We start from the raw sequence: 17,335 nt of genomic DNA on the forward strand, positions 1-17,335 counted from the left end.
TTTTTCCTTTGACAGCGTTTTAAGTTTTCAGATGCAGTTTAATTAGCTTGTTATCCAAGTATGAGAAGAGATTTCGGCCTGAAAGCGGATGTGTGTATTTTAACTTCTTTGTCCTCCTGAGAAAAACATACATTTACTCAAAATAGTCTGGTTTTCATCCTAGTTATGACAAGAGAGCGCCTTTATTTGGGGGCAGCCTGGAAAAATCCCCACCCAGCCACACTTGCACTTAAGCTCATGCCACAGCATTTCCCCAGGGTTAAGGTCAGGACTTCGCCGTTTCAAAGGATGGATTTTTCCTTTTAAGTTTACTGATGTTTGAACCCTATTGTTGAATCATCCAGCCTCTCCTGAAACTTCAGATTGGACTGAGAAAGCACCTGTAAAAACCTACTTCAGTGTTTCTAAGCCGCTTTAGTGTGACGATTTTCATACAAAACAGTATCATTTTGTTTTTGTAGTCAGACAGCGATCCTGAAGCCCGTTAACGCTGGTAGCGTTATAGTGATCTCACCACATATCACAGGGTGGGCATCTCCAGGCCTCGAGGGCCGGTATCCTGCAGGTTTTAGATCTCACCCTGGGTCAACACACCTGAATCAAATGATGAGTTCATTACCAGGCCTCTGGAGAACTTCTAGACATGTTGAGGAGGTCATTAAGCCATTTAAATCAGCTGTGTTGGATCAAGGACATCTAAAACCTGCAGGACACTGGCCCTCGAGGCCTGGAGTTGTTCACCCCTGACATGCCACATTTACAATTTCCAGTGAGAACGGGTTGAGCACAAACACTGGTTTTTACAAGTTGGACTGTTAGAAAATACTAGAGTCTTCCTGTGGTGTCAGGACAAACATGAAGAGCTGTGAACATTCAGAGTGAGGAGGTTCGGTTGGTGTGAAAACGACAAGCATTCTCAGTGAATTTGAGTGCAAAACTGTAAACTTGGTACGTAATGACGATTAGCCCTCAGTTTGAGTCATGAGACACAGCCATGACCTCACAGTGTATTTACAATCTTGAGTTAAAATCAACAAATAACAGACGCCACAAACTCAGAACGCTTTAACACGTGCGCTTTTCTTCACGCTGATGGAAACATGTAGGTCTCTGTTTCAGCCCTGGTGGACCAGGACGCTGCAGAAACGCCTGGATTTAAACTGGAATTCTGATACGCTCTGGCTGTCTTTAAAAAAATAAGAGTGACAGCAGTACAGCGATACTTTTTAATGACTGCTCCTTATTTCACTTAAAAGTTTTAGAAACATCTAGTTTTGCGTAATTACCCTAAAAGCTTTTTTCCTGTGGAGTATTCACTACACACTGTGTCAAAATCGCAGGTTATTTCTGATTAAAAATCAATTTAAAAAAAAGAAGCTGCCCAAAGTGAAAACACACCAACTACACTCTGCAATAAATATACTGTATGCTTAACAGCTACCTGATCTAAATAATTACAATGATTACAATTTAATATACTAACCTTTTCTGTAAAAATACCTTAGATTTGAGCTTTATTTGACATATCATGTGTTTCTAACTTCTTTTAATCTAAGCTGAGCTCCTCATATCCAAAATACACAGATATCAAAAATTCCAGTTTGGGCCTTTCTCCGATCAAACTCTCTGAGGTGTAAATACACAGCTGGCTTCATGAGAGAGAACTGAAAAAAAGAATTTGTGTTGGAAATGAGCTCTAAATGAAAGCAGAGCAGTTGAGCTTTCTTTCATGCTGAGAAACTAAATACATTCAAAAGTGACGTGGATGTGTTTTTTTTTTGTAGATATGTATAGAAAATCTAAGAAAGAGTCATTTTTATTGTTCATTCTCATACAAAAAACAACACCAAAGAAACACAGTTCAGTCAATTTCATCTGAAAGTGTTTAGAAACAGAAATCTGAACTGTTCCTGCAGATCCAATCGTTACTGTCATAGGGAAAGCCAACAACAAAAAAAGAAAATTAAAGAAAGGTGATGGTTAATAACTTTTGCATAAATGGGCTTTAGTCTGAAATTTAAGGATAGTATTTTTCTTTCTCTCTCGACAGCAGCGATTCGCTCTGACAGGATGCTGGAGCAAAAAAACACTGTTCCTGTTGTCTCGATAGTTTATCATAAATAATCCCGTGTAATTTGACATCAAGTGAAGATGTGGGAAAGGCTATACCACACCATCACAAGTCATAATAAATGTTTATTCGTTTATTTTCTCTCTCTTTTTTTTTTTTTTCTTTTTTCTCGTTGCTTGTTTGGTAAATAATAAGGGAGAAAAATGTTCCAACATGAGAAGTTCTGTTTTGTATTCATTGTAAACAGTTTGTGTTTTCCGTCTTCTTTTTTTTCTTTGTAAACTATATCCACAAATACTCAATAAAAATATTTTGAATTAAAAAAAGAGCGTTGGAGCATTTTAGCGCTTAAAGCTGCAGCTTCTGACCACTTGGGGGCGCATTAACAACTGCGAGCTGTGTCTGTCCTCTGCTACAGTTGCTTTTAAGAGCTTTTTGTCTCCATCAGGAAGCCAAAGCAGCAAGGTCGTGAATGCAGATAAACGCTGATGTAAGGGCACATCTTACATCAAACATCTTCCAAAGGACTCTGCAGTCTAGCTGATAACTGCTGCTCAATGATCAGACACACTCGTGTAACACTGTTCCTTTCTCATATGAGGAGTGACACCCTCCTGGCTGAAGCGCTAATTCACCCAGTAACTGAGAGAAGTTATCTAAGATCCCAGAGAGAAGGGAATTAAATTAATTTTAAGTTAATTAGATTTGTTTCGTGTCACTTCTTCACTTTATTTGTTATTTCTCTGTCAACTAAGGAGACAACGCAGCGAGCGGTGTTTGCTTGTGGCAACACGGTTCTCTCTCTGTATTATTAATTAAAATGATACATGATTTCCTCCTGATATTTGCACGTAAGGAAACTTGTTATTTAGGGATTCTAGGTGGAGCCCATCTCTACCTAAGCCGGGCGGAGAAACAGCGCATGTACTCTGTCATCCAGTGGTCGTCCACCACCATCAGCTGCAAGCGTCTTATCTTCTCCAGGTCAGCCGATCGAGCCCGCCGGCGGTCCAGCCTGGAGCTCCGCTTGTCAGACTCCCTGCGGGTCTGAACGCAGGCATCAGAAGTGTGACTCTGTGAGGAGAAACCAGAGAGAGGAGTCATTTCCGAAAGCTACACCGGCGTTTTATTATTCATGTTTGCCACGTGTTCGGTAACACAGTTTCACTTCTCTTCTGTCCTGTGAATGAGGTCGAGCTGCTCTGCAGGACCCCTGCACTACCAAGGACGGGCCTGAAGAAAAAGGCTGGTAATGTGCTACGTGTTTTTTTCTAGTTAGCAAGTCTGTCTCTTGAAATATAATGGTGTTTAAAATCTTAATGTATAACTTAAAAACAGTCAAATTATTGATTGTAATTAAACACACACACACACACACACACTTACATACATATAGAAGTTCACACACAATGCCTTGTCTTAGAAACTATGTGGGCATTACTTTTTGTGTGAACTGTCTCTCAATAAAAGGCAGCGAGAGGAGGCCGGATTTGGGGTCTCTTTCGTGCTGGATACAGATGAGGCCTCCCTTGCGCAAGTAATCAATCGAACGCTGTAGCCTTGTTTTTCTTTCATGGGAATAAGTCCTGGATACAGCGGGGTCTGAGTTTAGACCCAACATTATATTTTTACACCAAATGAACAATGAACAGAATAAATTATGTAACAGTTTCAGAATTTTCATCATAGAATTACGTTAAAGGAAAAAACAATTACTTGAATGAAGTTTTCAGCCAGCTGTTAGGGTTAGCTAATGTAGGGATGTTTAGCTTATTTTAGAAGTTTAGGAATGTGTTAGTTAGAATGTAGAATTATTGTAAAGACACTGACACTGCCCTCAATGTAATAAAGGCCTGATTGTGTCATGAACTTAGAAGTAGATTTTAGGAGGCCCTCCCCCACTTGAGTTGTGAAACTAAGACAAAAGGAGTAAAGTGGAAATTCCTCAGGGTATACTTAGGTGGGGGTGTCAACATTTGTGACCTGATAACGGTGGTCTGGAACGGAGATGGGTTTTTATGACCTCCGGGAAGTCACTACATTGAGACACACACCTACAGTGCTTTAATTTACGCACCCACACCCACATGCACACTCACTCACGTGCACACACATACACACAGGTAGGCGCACATAGTCACTCACGAACACTCACGTAGCTACGTGGGAGCACGCACATGTAGGCATTCACGTGCTTGCACACACACAAACATGTAAACATGGTGATTAGTTTTATGGCACCTCGTAGAAGGGTTAGAAGGGGGGTCACTTATACAAAACTGCATGTAACAGACAAAGGAGTTGAGATCTGCAGAGGAAATCTGCAGATTTCTGTACATCTCCCTTCTGTACATCTCCCTTCTGTACATCTCCCTTCTAGAAGGTATAATCAATAAGTGTGTATTAATAAAAATATTGTTAATTGACTACTGAGTCCCGGTGTTCTTTCTGGAGGCCTGACGAATACACGAACCGGGGTGAAATTGCTCTTTGCAACACTAACCATAGCCGCCACTGCCAGTACTGATGATCAGAGCGCACAAATGCAACACTTTTTTTCATACTTGACAACACAATAAAACACAAGAAAATCAGAATGTATTTGTGATTTGGATTTTTATTTGATGCTGAATAATATTTTCTTCATGTCAGGTTTTGATTCATTTGAATGAAGTATACTTTAGTCGTTTATTTTTACTTTGATGCTATAATAGATGTTTTTAAAATTCAGTTAAATTCAAGATTATATAGCATCACGGCAAAACAACAGTCTCCTCATGGTGCTTTATACTGTAGGGTGAAAACCCTACAGCGGGGTGGCCAACTCCAGGCCTCGAGAGCTGATGTCCTGCAGGTTTTAGATAACACCCTTGGTCAACACACCTGAATCAAATGATCACTTCATTACCAGGCCTCTGAAGAACTTCAAGAAATGTTGAGGAGGTAATGTAGCCATTTACATCAGCTGTGATGGATCAAGGACACATCTAAAACCTGCAGGACATGGGCTCTTGAAGCCTGGAGTTGGCCACCCCTGTCCTACCAAGAAAAAACCCAACAATCAAAAGATCCCCTTTGAGCAAGCATTTGGCGACAGTGGGGAGGAAAAACTCCCTTTAATAGGAAGAAACCTCCAGCAGAACCCGGCTCAAGAAGGGGCGGCCATCTGCTGCGGCCGGTTGGGGGTGTGAAAAGAAAATATAGGGAGACAAGATGAAGTATACTTCTGATGGCCAAATGCTTCAAGATCTCTAAAGAAGCATGCTAGTGGGGAAAAAAGTCAAGATGGTCATTTAGTCATCACTGCTGCCCTTAAAGCAGCAGCTGAACGGCTTCATTAAAGCTTTTCCCACTGCTCGAAAGAACCTAGCAATTTTAGACTTCATTGGGGGATTGAGTACAACCTCAATAATGATTTCCAGATGAGCCAGAAAAAGTTGAGCAAATGTTGAATCATCTGGTGTAAGAACAGAATGTACGAATTGATCTAAAGAGCCAAGCTCCTTTCTAAGGGCTTTAGTCATTTTCTTTACAATCTGAAGTTTGTTATTTTCAAGAGCACTCAGATATTCTGAGCTTCTGACGTTATCTAAAACCAGATGTGTAAGACGCCTGGTGATGGCCTTTCTTTTTTCTGTATTCACTGTCTTTCTTGTGTCAAAACTGCATTTCTCGAGGAGACTCGGTAACAGAACGGCGCTGAAGTCTTTGGCAATTTTCTCAGCAGCAAAAGGTGATATAAAAAATTCTGAAGGTTCCTCCTGTAAGTTTTTAGAGATTGATGGCTGACTTTGACCTTCTGTAGGCCCAGTGTCAGCGACTGGCTCAGGCTCAGGGCTTTTTTCTGGAGGTAGGTCCTGCTCTAGTACACTCACACAGGAGATGGGTTGATTTTTGTGAGGAGAAACTGGACTTGACTCTGGTTCAGACAGTCTGTCGCATTCTCTTTGCTCTGTTGGGGTTAGTGCTCGTAAAATCACATCCTGGATGTCTTCCACGGCACCAGAAACTTTGTCACTTTGGACAGTTTCATCCAAAGCATCATTCTCTAACCACAGAAGAATGTTTTGCAAAAACTTTTGCACTGAGTCTTCTACAGTTACATAGAGGACTTCGGGCGAAAAGGGTAACTCACCTGTTGGCTCTGGAGACCTAGAAATCACAGAGTCTGAAAGACTTCTTCCCAGTAGCATCACAGGGAGTGAATATCTTTGAGTTGACTGGAGATGGTCATAAATTTTATCTGTCAACTCCCTGCAAAACGTCTCAACTTCAACAAATGCATTTACGTTTTCCATGGGTTTCTGGATAAGGTTAAGGTGTTTTGTCTGTTTTAATTTATTAAACAGTTGATCAAGATAAGGGTTGAAACTGGTAAAATCAACTGAGGAAGAACTTTTAAACCTGGTATGCATAGTTGGTGTGTTTACATACCTACAGAAAGAACTGTAGCTGTCCATAGAATCTGCTCTCTGATTATCAGGTGACTTGACCGGATCTTGGAGACAGATGAAGAACCTTTTGTTTTTCTTCACCAGGTGTTTTATCTCTCTTATCACTTTATAAAACTGCTTTTTGGCAAAGCTGCAGAAGTGGTCTTTGTGCAGCTTTTGTTCATTGGTTTTTAGGGGTGGGATGCATGAGGCAAAAAAGTTTTTCACCTTTTGGATAATTAGCTGCACATTAAAAGGTTTGCAAGAGCCACATTTGTTACTAGATGTGACATCTTCACCATCAGAAGACTGCAGATTATCAATTACTGTGTTGACAATATCAGCTGCAGCTATTTCTTCTGGCGTGCTGGGAGGCTGCAGACTTTCAGCAGCCACAGCATCTGTGCACTGCTCTATTCCTGTGGCATCTTCAGCTAAATAATTCAGATTGTCAAGTATTTTATTGACAGCATCAGCTGCGATCACTTTGGTTAGACTTTCCATTTTGTCCTCAGTGATTGCTGCATCTGTGCTCCATTTGGTGAGAGCAATGCTGACCTCATCACGTGTCACCCTCTCACGGATCTTTGATTTAGTACTCTCTGCACTTGAATCAGAGGGACTAGGGGAACTCGAACTGGCCCCCTTTCGCATGCACAGGCAGCTTAGCTTACCTGCACATCTCTTCAGATACGAGGCTGCATGAGAGACCATGCGTCGAAGGTTTTTTATGCATGTAATTTTTCCGCTGACATAAACAGCGGGATCTGACCGTAAATCCGGGTTGTTTAAAAGTAGAGTCACAGCCGAGTTGACCTTTTCTGAAATCTCCATTTCAATCAGTTTTGTCAGCGTCTTAATGGACTCATACTTGTCATGGGGGATGTTAAGAGAGATGGCAATGCTCATTGAGAGAGAGTCTCCCAGCGACGGAGCTATTTTTACCACAGGTATGCTAATATCTGTTTGGGACACATGTGTCATAAACTTCTGAACTACGGGAAGTGCCGAGTTCAGGATGCCAGTAGAAACTGTCTGAATTATTTCAGTTATCATGTCAGCCAGTGCTGCTTGGAGATCAGAGTCCCAGACTCCATGTTCAATCGTCCCCCATTGTACTCGGGAGAACCGATTGAAACACTCACTGACAGCAGGTAAGATATTCTCTGGAGTAATGAGGACAGAGACTGCAGTCTGAAATTCAGCCATTGACTCTCTGTATTTTTCCTCAATGTCTTTGAGTTTGCACTGCATGTCTCTTTGCTTTATGTCTTGTTCTTCCTTCTGTTGAAGGATTTCTCTATTTTTTTCCAGCACTTTGTAGAGGTTTTCTTGGAGCTCCTCATTAATTTTGTGTGTGTGTTTGAGCTCTTCTTCTAACTTTTCTATAGTAGCACTATTTGCATCAAGCTTGTCGGACCCTTGTTGTAAAAGACCCATATGTTTCTTGTAGTCTTTTTTCATGGAATAAATATCATTTCGGGCTTTACCAAACCTGATTCCCCAGCCTTCATTAATGATCTCTAAGTCAGGCTGGCGTTTAATTTGTGCTTCCATTTCTATGCACTTCTCCTGAAGTCCAAGCATCTCTTCTTCAGCTCGTTTAATTTTGTTTTGTAGATCGACAGAGCAAAGAGAGGACAGGGATGCGTTTTGTCGTTTTTGGTGTTTTTGTGGACTCATGGCTGTATACACTACAGTGACTTTGAAAAGGTTTTCAGATGTTTCTCTGGTGAACGTTTGAATGCTGTGAAAACACTGACTAAAAATTGCTGCTTCTCGGTCCTATTTAAGGAAAAACTTCAAAGGATTTAAGATTCTAAATTTGACTTTATGACATCATCACTCTAAACCAAGGAGTGATGATGTCATAAAGAAAAGGTCACATGACATTTTGGCTGGGCGGTGCCTAAAGGCCGTCCGCTGTAGGTGTTTAAACCAACAGTCATTGGTTTAAACCTTTCCAAAAGGTTGATTCTGTTTTCAGTGAGAGAAACGTTTAGTCACTCATCCAAGGGACTTCAGTCTCAGCTGACTGCAGGTTTTCCCCAACCTTATAAACAGTACACTTGCACAATAACTGAAGCCAGCCCAGTGAATGAACAGTGAGGTCAGTTCCTTGATTATTAGTATGCAAAGCAAGACATGTTTGAACATTAAATGTCCTCGTGTTCGGAGCAGCCTAATGGATGCGCTAAAGGGTTAAGAACATACAGGTAAGCGTTTTTTGGGGTATGAAATGTAGCATATGTGTATATTATGCACCATGGACTTTTAGCTAGTCTTAGCATTTGATAGCGCTGCTATCAAGATGGCGTCAGGTAGCTAACCTAGGGCAAGGCCCGCGATACCGGGCGGGGGCAACTGCGCATGGTTTTACCGGCTGTAATGCCAGGTCTGCTGTGTAAATATAGACAGGCATGTGTGGTGCACTCAGACTTCTCAATCTCAGCTAAAAGCTCATAAAAAGATTTCTACAACCACCAAACACAAGTCAGAGTTTTAATTGGACAACGCGGTGAGTGTCAAATGTATTTCTCGCTTTGCAACTCGTGATTGGTGGGACTGACGTAACGTAACCTTGAATATACTGTGTAAATCAGCGGTCCCCAACCGGTCCGGCCCGTGCGTCGTTTGGTACCGCACCACGAGAGTTGAGGCTCAGCGTAAAATTTATGGTTTTCAGGGTTTCTTTTTGCTTTTGTCGTTAACTCGGTTTCCCTGGGTCTTTTTCCGTGTAGTAGTTGTGTGTCTTATTTTTAAAGAAATATTTACGCGTTACCATAGCGACCAGAGAGCATAAAGGGGCAGAGAGGAGGACGTTAGTCTCAATGTTGTTGGAGGACACTGCTAATAAAGTTATACACAGTGAATTCGCGTTTGTCATATTTACAAAATACCACAGGTTTTGTCTTGGTCGCATCATTTTATTTCATCATTTTTATTTTATTTATTTATTTGCCAAGGAGTTGCCATTTGGTGTTTAGACTAATGAACAATGCACCACGTAGGACAAAACAGTATGCTGTCCTTTTGGTATAGTGTGTACAGTTATCAGTAAATATAATAATAATAATTATAATTATAATGTTACTACTACTACTACTACTACTACTACTAATAATAATAATAATAATAATAATGATACAATTTAAATTGCCCAAATTAAAAGTTTAAACCCAACCTATACTGCACATGTTCTCTTTAAATGGCTAAACTTAAATAGTTGCCGAATATGTCAGGTGAACAGGTGCTTAATATTTATTCATCAAATTTGGCACAAAGAGGATATTTACAAACATATTTGCAAATGCAAATATTGAAAAATGTTCTATATGCTTTTCAAGGTTCCTTTGTTTTGCTTTCTTAATTGTCTTCAGGGGTTCCTTGTTCCAAACCTGTTTCCCATTTCCTGCTTAGTCCAAGTGTGTCAGTTTGTATTAATAGTCTGTGGTCCTGCCCTCTTCTTGTGTTCTCCCTGCCTTTCAAGATATTTAGTTGCCTTTCATCATGGATATTTACTTCGCTTAGCTTCTAAAATCGAGGATTTTGTATTTTAGACCCAATGCCTGAAATACATGTAGTTTTATGTTATTCCTTCTGGTTTGTGAGCCCTGTATTATTTTCCTCCTCTCACAATATTGATAGTTTGGCTGGCAGTAATAGGTATGTATGTTTTAAAGGATAGGGAAACAAAGCTTACAAACTGTAGCTTGTTTCTGAAAGATAATAATAGTTAACTTTCAGGAAACAACAAATGTTCGAACAGTTTCTTACTGATGTTATTCACATTATAATTTCAGTGTCTATGAGATTTCTCACTGAAATGATATTTACTATTAAAGTCTTTTGAATGGAATAATTTCTGAATCTTGTTTACTAGTGCACGTTCAATTTAAACTAACTATTAAAACAATATTTTATTACAATGAGGAAAGTGATAGCATTGTCATCTGGAGCAGCATGTTGGTGCAGTTCGTGGATATCCTATATCGAGATATCAAACTGCATCAGAAATGATCATATTATCAGTTTTTAAAAATAATTATCCAACTCTTTTCTCTATATTTTAATCAGTCTGCTAAATAAAAATAAGAAAACACCCATTCTGTCGCTGTTATATACTATTTTCTTTGTTAACATTAGGGTGAAAAGGCAGTAAACAGCCAAGCTGCTGTCTCACTGTGAACTTTGTGTACCTGCTAAGTAGGCTGTGTTTGATGGGTGAGGTGCTATGGCACAGGCACCATGAAATAACTACTGAAATAGTGAAACAATTTAATAGGTATGGTTTTTTTTGTTTTTGTTTTTTTTAAAATTGACTAAATAATATTCTACTATTAACTGTACATGATGAAACTAACTATAAAGAATACATTAGTTAATGAGACCTTTCATTCATTATTTAAATATTTAATTATTTATGCATATTGACCCTCTACATTAAATATATTCATGTTTTCATCTGTAAATTCCACGAGCTAAAAACCTTTAGTTAAAAAGTTCTTTTTAACTAAAGAACTTTATTTATTTTTATTAATGTTACGGGGCATCAGAGACTGTAAATGTGAAAAGGCCAAAGTGTTCTCTACTGTTGAGGCTTTTGAATTTTGATTGTCTTCATTTTCTTCAGAGGTCAGCAGCGGATAGTGAGGACAGCAGAGAGGATCATTGGAGGCCCTCTCCCGCCCATCTCCCAACTCTATGACAAACACATCATCCGACGTGTGAAGGACACTTTCCACCCCTCACATGCACTCTGGATGGCGATTGATGGGGAACAGAGACTCTTCCCATGAACGGAAACAACACGAACAGTGAGTACAGAAGGCCTTAGAGAGCGGCTATGTGCCCGTGCGTTAAAGCAGGTACGTGAGTGCGCAAGCTGTGCGTGTAGACACAAGCTGCCTGGTTTCTCCGCCAGTGTTTTTGTTTTGTTATTAATCTTTTTGATTTATTTAAGGAGGGTTAAGTCGGTTTCTCCACCGAAGGAGGTTTAAAGAGGTTTCACCACCGAATAGAAGGAGGGTAAGGACGGTTTCTCCACCGAAAGGAGGATAGAGCTCTATAAAGATAAAAAAAAAAAAAAAAAAAAAGGTTCTCCGCAGTTAAGGGCGTTGAGTGTATGGTTTCTCCACCAATGGTAAGGAGGAAAGAGCTCGCCGCAGTAAGGGGGATTATGGGCCTAAAAAGAGTGTGAATGAGCATATATGTGTGTGAGTGCCAGTAAGTGAACGCAGCAGCACAGAAGGAAACCTAAGCGGTGTTAATGGAATTCTGTGACCTGTTGTGTACACGTAGCCTGGGTTTTGGTGTAAGTCGCGTTGCCTGCTGCAAACATAAAAGAAGTCTGCCTTGAAAGAGGATGAAATACACTGCAAAGTTTTTATTGGGCAGCACGTGTTGTGTGGATCGTTGAAGAATGAAGTGAAATTGTGCTCTAAGCAGAAGTGAGTGTGAGTGTGTCTGACGTCACGGTGTGTGTGTGAAAAGGTGTCCAGCTGGGGCAGACGTGATTCTGTAGGTCACCTGCCCAGCGGACAAAGAAATAACATAGTTGTGTGGATGAATGATAACACAAAGAGTGTTTGGTGTTTCTCAGCCTGAAACAGCTGTAATGCTATTTTCTGTTTTGGAGAAAAGGACAGTTAAAAAATAAAAAAGAGAGAGAGAGAGAGAGATGTGTTTTGTTTTAAGCAGTGATGAGATTAATGAAAATGTGATGAGAGGAACACAAAAACATACAGAAAATGCATCAACCATACTAACCCTACATGCACATACACAATAAATGATACTCATGAAGACCAGACAGCATCTTAAGCATGAGATTCTGTTTGTCATCTTGTCCAAGTCACTAGTAAGATGAAAGTGATACATAGACTAGTGGACTGAATATTATAGGAGGACAGATGACCGCATCATAGGGAGAAAACAGAATGCTGATGAGGGGTTTTAAATGAGTGAGCTGATTGTGAGTTTCTGGTGTGTGAAGAAGTTTTACCATGGCACACGTTTGGTTACATGAGAAGAAACTTATTATGTGATGAGACAACAGGGTTATGCTGTATGTTGTGTGTGGCTGATTGGATGAATGTTTGAAATTGATCTAGCTGTTGATTTGTCTTTTGTTACTAAGTTGAGCCTGCCAAATGGGTTGTTATGATTTATCCCCCTGGCATGAAGAACACGTGTCATGATTTAAACAAGGCCTTTCTTTCCTTTTTCCTTTCTTTTCTTTCTTTTCTTTTTATTTTGTTACTTTCATGGTGCACTGAAAGTTTCGTTTGATGATCTCTGTTTGAGCACATATGCACGATTAGAACAGAAATGCTATACGACTCGTCGTCAAGAAAACTGTTGTAAAAGTGAGTTTCTCCAAAAATTTAAATAGGCTTAGGAGAAAGCCACTTATTTGGGACAATCAGAAAACAAGTCCCTGCCAAAAAGGATTCAGAGAGGTAATCCGATTTAAAGTTTTTCTTTTTCCTTTTGAAATGACGTCACTTTGCTGTGGGTGGAAACGGAATTCGACGATAGTTTCCACTATCAGCAAAGAAAGAAAGAATGAAAGAATGAGTGGAAAAACTGACTGACAAAAGCTGACAAGATTGACTGACTTAACACCATTGTGTGAAGTTAACCCCCACCTGACAAAGGTGTGGACGCATCTCTGTGTGTGTCTTCTGTTGCAGGAACAGAAGGAGACCACAAGAGGAAACTTGGGTCACATGACTATGTGAACTCTGCAAATTTAACCTTTTTTAGTTTAAAAATTTCTGTGTCTGTGAATTTACCATGGGTGTGTTATTAACTGCTTTGTGTTGCTCACAGAGATGACTGTGAGAAAGAGTGTATACAAATGCGCAGCGCTGACATTTAAATTTCTTTTTACAGCAGATGGTTAATCATGTCATTCGATCATGTGATTTGTAGTAGGACACATCTTAAAGATGTTTTTCTATCACAGGATTACTGAGATTTTGTGTGAAGAAAACTGGTTACAGGCTGTGTGTTGGTGATTAAATTACACTGTGTTGGAGAAAATATGAATGTTGCAGGGGAAAAGTGAATAGAGTGACACCGTGTTTGAAACCAGTGTTACTTCTTTTTTACAGCATCTCTGGAATCTGGGTGGCCGACGCCTGACCACCAGGATGAACCATGTGTTTGGCTAATGTTTGTTTTTCTTTAAGAGTGCTTGTAAAAGATTCAGCACAGACAGACAAGTGACAATTGAACAAATGTGCAGTGGTTACAGAATAGTTGAATATGGGGCTCATTAGCTAGCCACTATTAAGCTCACAGTGATAAAAATGAGTGGAGTGACATTGCTTAAGGGAAGCCACCGATTAAATTGTGGAATAAATTGGGATGATTCATGATTTGGGACAAATTATGGCAATAATAGTGATTTAATGATTGGAGAAAACCTGCACATGATATTTGTCTTTTATGCTGAATACTTTATTACTCTTATGATCTATAGTTGGTTGCAAATGTGTAGTTGTTTTAACTTAAAGACTTTATCTTCCAGGATACAGGCTCCAGGTGGAGCTGAGAGTTAGACAAGCTAAACATTTAATTGCTGACTGATGTTTTTACACAGAGTTACAGGTTGGAGTATGGCTGCTCCAAGTGGGAAACCCTGGAGATTTTTTTTTTTAGGGAGACTGTGCAATATTCTTGTACATGTCTCATAGGGGAGTTGACACATGGCGAAAGCCATGTGGTGAGAGGAGTGTCATTTTAATTTGCAGATGTCGTGAGGTGCCATGACGAGAAGGAGTGACTGAGAGGATCATCGATAAGATGGAAGCTGAGGCCTGGAGAGAGTCTTCAGGAGGATCGGAGATCACCTTTAGCACAGAGAGCTGTGCTACTGGGCTTCCAGGAGATCGTCATGAGGAGACTCTGCACAGCAGAATCTTGAATAGGATAAAAGAGTTTCGACGTTGACGTTGAGGAAGACTACTAAGGTGTACGACGTGCTCTGCCTTTAAAATCTTCAGCAGCGTTGGAACATGAGAATCTGAGGGAGCGTGCCAAGCTCCAAAAAGTGACAGCGCAGAGGAGGTCCAGCGATGGACTTGTGGTTCTGTGAACAGCACAAATGCCAGGTGACTGTGAAATAACTAACAGCACTTTTTCCACAAGTGAAGCCAGTAACTTACTATCCTAAAAGATTAGCTGTAGTTCCTTGTGCTTTACCTCCATGCGTGTGATCAGTATGTGCAGCGGCTTAAGCTGTACAATGTTTCAGGATGTAGTTTTTCACCTTTTTGACACTGTTAGTTCCACACGAGGTAGATGTCTACTACTGCAGGCTAAAATTACATTTCTGTCACCTACAAGACGCTTGTCTTTAATGTTACTGTTACTCTCACAACCACATATTACCATAAAGTGATGCACAATTCTGAATCCGTCAAACCTTTTGCCAACGAAAGAAGAGGGCACTTCTCATGAGCGTAGAGAAGGAGTGTAAGCCGAGGGATGACTTAATAGATGTGCCACTTGGTGAGGGAAAGGTTTGGTTTGTTGATGGTTTGAGTTTTTACAACAGCAGAGGGACAGACTAAAACAGGTTTTACTGTAGTAGATAGTGAGAAAGTTATCTGTACAGGACAACTAGCATGTTTCATATTTGCTTGAGCAGCAGGGATAATAGCTTTAACGGAAGCGTGTTAAGCTGCAGAGAAACAAGATGTGACAATATACACTGATAGCCAGTATACATTTGCTACAGTATATTTACATAGAAATATACTGTAGCAGTGGGTGAGACGAGGTGTGACAACCGTAAAAATTACGCTAAACAAAATTATAAAGCAAAAACTGAAATTTTGCTTTATAAAAACTGAAAAAACTGAAATTACCCATTATCTTACACTTATCCTTATCCAAAATAATTCAAATTATTAACAAATATACACTCTGTGCAATCTGAGTAAAGTAAGAGACGATTAGACCTTTATCTTATACAGTTACTATATACAGAGTATTGTACAGTTATTAAATTAAATAAAAATAACTACAAATAAGAGGCAAACCAATGTTTGCCTCTGGGCAGTGTTATTATCCAGTAGAATTGCCGTTTGTAAATGTGTAGCACACATGTGAGGGAAAGATCCAGTTGCATTAGAGGATGCTTTTGCAGATAAGATCGCGAAAGAGGCAACTTTAGGAGAACATGATGTTAACATTTTAGCAATGCAACACCAGTAGACGTTGTCTATTATACCACATGTATTAGCAGACATGCAGGCCCACTCACCTACTGCAGGGAAAACAGGTGTGACTTAAAGAAGGAGCGAGCTTGCAGGATGGTGTTTATTATCTGTGTGATACACCAATACTGCCTTTAGAATTTGTATAAGACTGCTGCTATTTTGCGCCATGGGCTTTGCCATGTCGCAACAGGAGGGAGATGATGAGTAATTTATACTTTAAGATTAAATACCCTTAAAAAACAAATTTTGCAAGTTATGTATGATATGTTGCAAGCACAATTCTCAGGGTAATTTGAGACATAAGAGAGGGAAATTCCCCAGACCCAGTCACCCATTACAAATTATTCACATGGACTATAGAGCTGTCCAACTGTAATAACTATGAGTATTGTTTAGTGATAATGGTCCACACTTTGTAAATGAAGTGATTAGATTAATGGCACAACATCTAGGGATAACATTAAAACATCATTGTTCATATCACCCACAAAGTGCAGGGTTGATAGAGAGAACTAATGGAACAGTAAAGTTAAGACTTAGGGAGACGCAGGACATGGTTAGACTGTGTAGAATTAGTTGAGATGTACATGAGGATTATTCCAACAGAGAACGGTCTGACTCGTTGAGATTATATATGTTAGAGCATTTAGAGTTCTAGTCTTCTGTAGTGATGATAGAGAAGCAGAAGAGAGAGCATATTAGCAGATTAGATGCTTAAAATGTTTAAAAATAAAGAAGTCTTGAGAACAAATGATCTGCCAGATGATTCTGTTTCTCCACAGGAGCAGAGTCTGAAGTCTGGAGATTGGATTTTGATAAGGCCATGGAGAGGAAGTGCTGGTCCAGTCCACGGTGGTCCCTATCGGGTGATGCTGACGACGACCATAGCAGTGAAGATTGCTGAAAGGATTACTTGGATATGTGACAGGTTGAAGGACTACTGTTGAAGGACTACTGCATATAAAACTGTTCAGTTAATAATAATTCATATCAGTTGATAATGTAAATATGGTAAGAAAATGGTTAAGAGTTTATTATTTTTCATGTTATATCAATGGCTTTCATGTTATTTAAGAGAACTGCAATCTATACATCAGTGATCTAGTAAGCCTTTTCTGGGATCGATTAGTAGTGTCTCTATTCTCCACTAGGGGGCTTTCGCGCGCTCTCCTCACTGCAATAAACCACTGCATGAGAGACGCAAGTCATAATCACTCTCGTGATTCTTTTCCCCCTGTTTTCAGGTAAAAGTGTTTAAAAGTTGATATATTTCCAATGTGTACACTGTTAAGATATTTAAGAGATAATCCTTCATTGTTTTGTAAGCTTTAGAAGCATTATATTACGGGTTTTGTGCACATATACGTGGCGGTTTTGAGCCTCAGTTTTGTACTGTGTGGTGGCCATTAAGATAACGGCAAGAGCTAAAAACGCAGCTATTGTCAGCCATTTTGTCAGGAAACCTGCTCAGGTATCTGTATAGTAAGCACTTTGGTATTTTGGTTTATTGTTTGGTGTTTTCTTCCACCATGTGACATTGAGCAGTGCAGAGTGTGAAATGTTTCTGTTCATTTTGACTGCAATAAACCACTGCATGA

General features: G+C 39.8%; 1 long non-coding RNA gene across 1 annotated transcript; it reads left to right on the forward strand.

Moving 5' to 3' along the window:
- Positions 1-1,870: 1,870 nt before the first annotated feature.
- Positions 1,871-17,335, forward strand: LOC134636555 (uncharacterized). The gene is made up of 3 exons (XR_010095020.2): positions 1,871-3,320; positions 11,138-11,321; positions 14,265-17,335. It is a non-coding gene; the product is annotated as an uncharacterized LOC134636555 (long non-coding RNA).

This window comes from Pelmatolapia mariae, linkage group LG1 (genome assembly GCF_036321145.2).
Source record: "Pelmatolapia mariae isolate MD_Pm_ZW linkage group LG1, Pm_UMD_F_2, whole genome shotgun sequence".
Classification (NCBI taxonomy): Eukaryota; Metazoa; Chordata; class Actinopteri; order Cichliformes; family Cichlidae; genus Pelmatolapia; species Pelmatolapia mariae.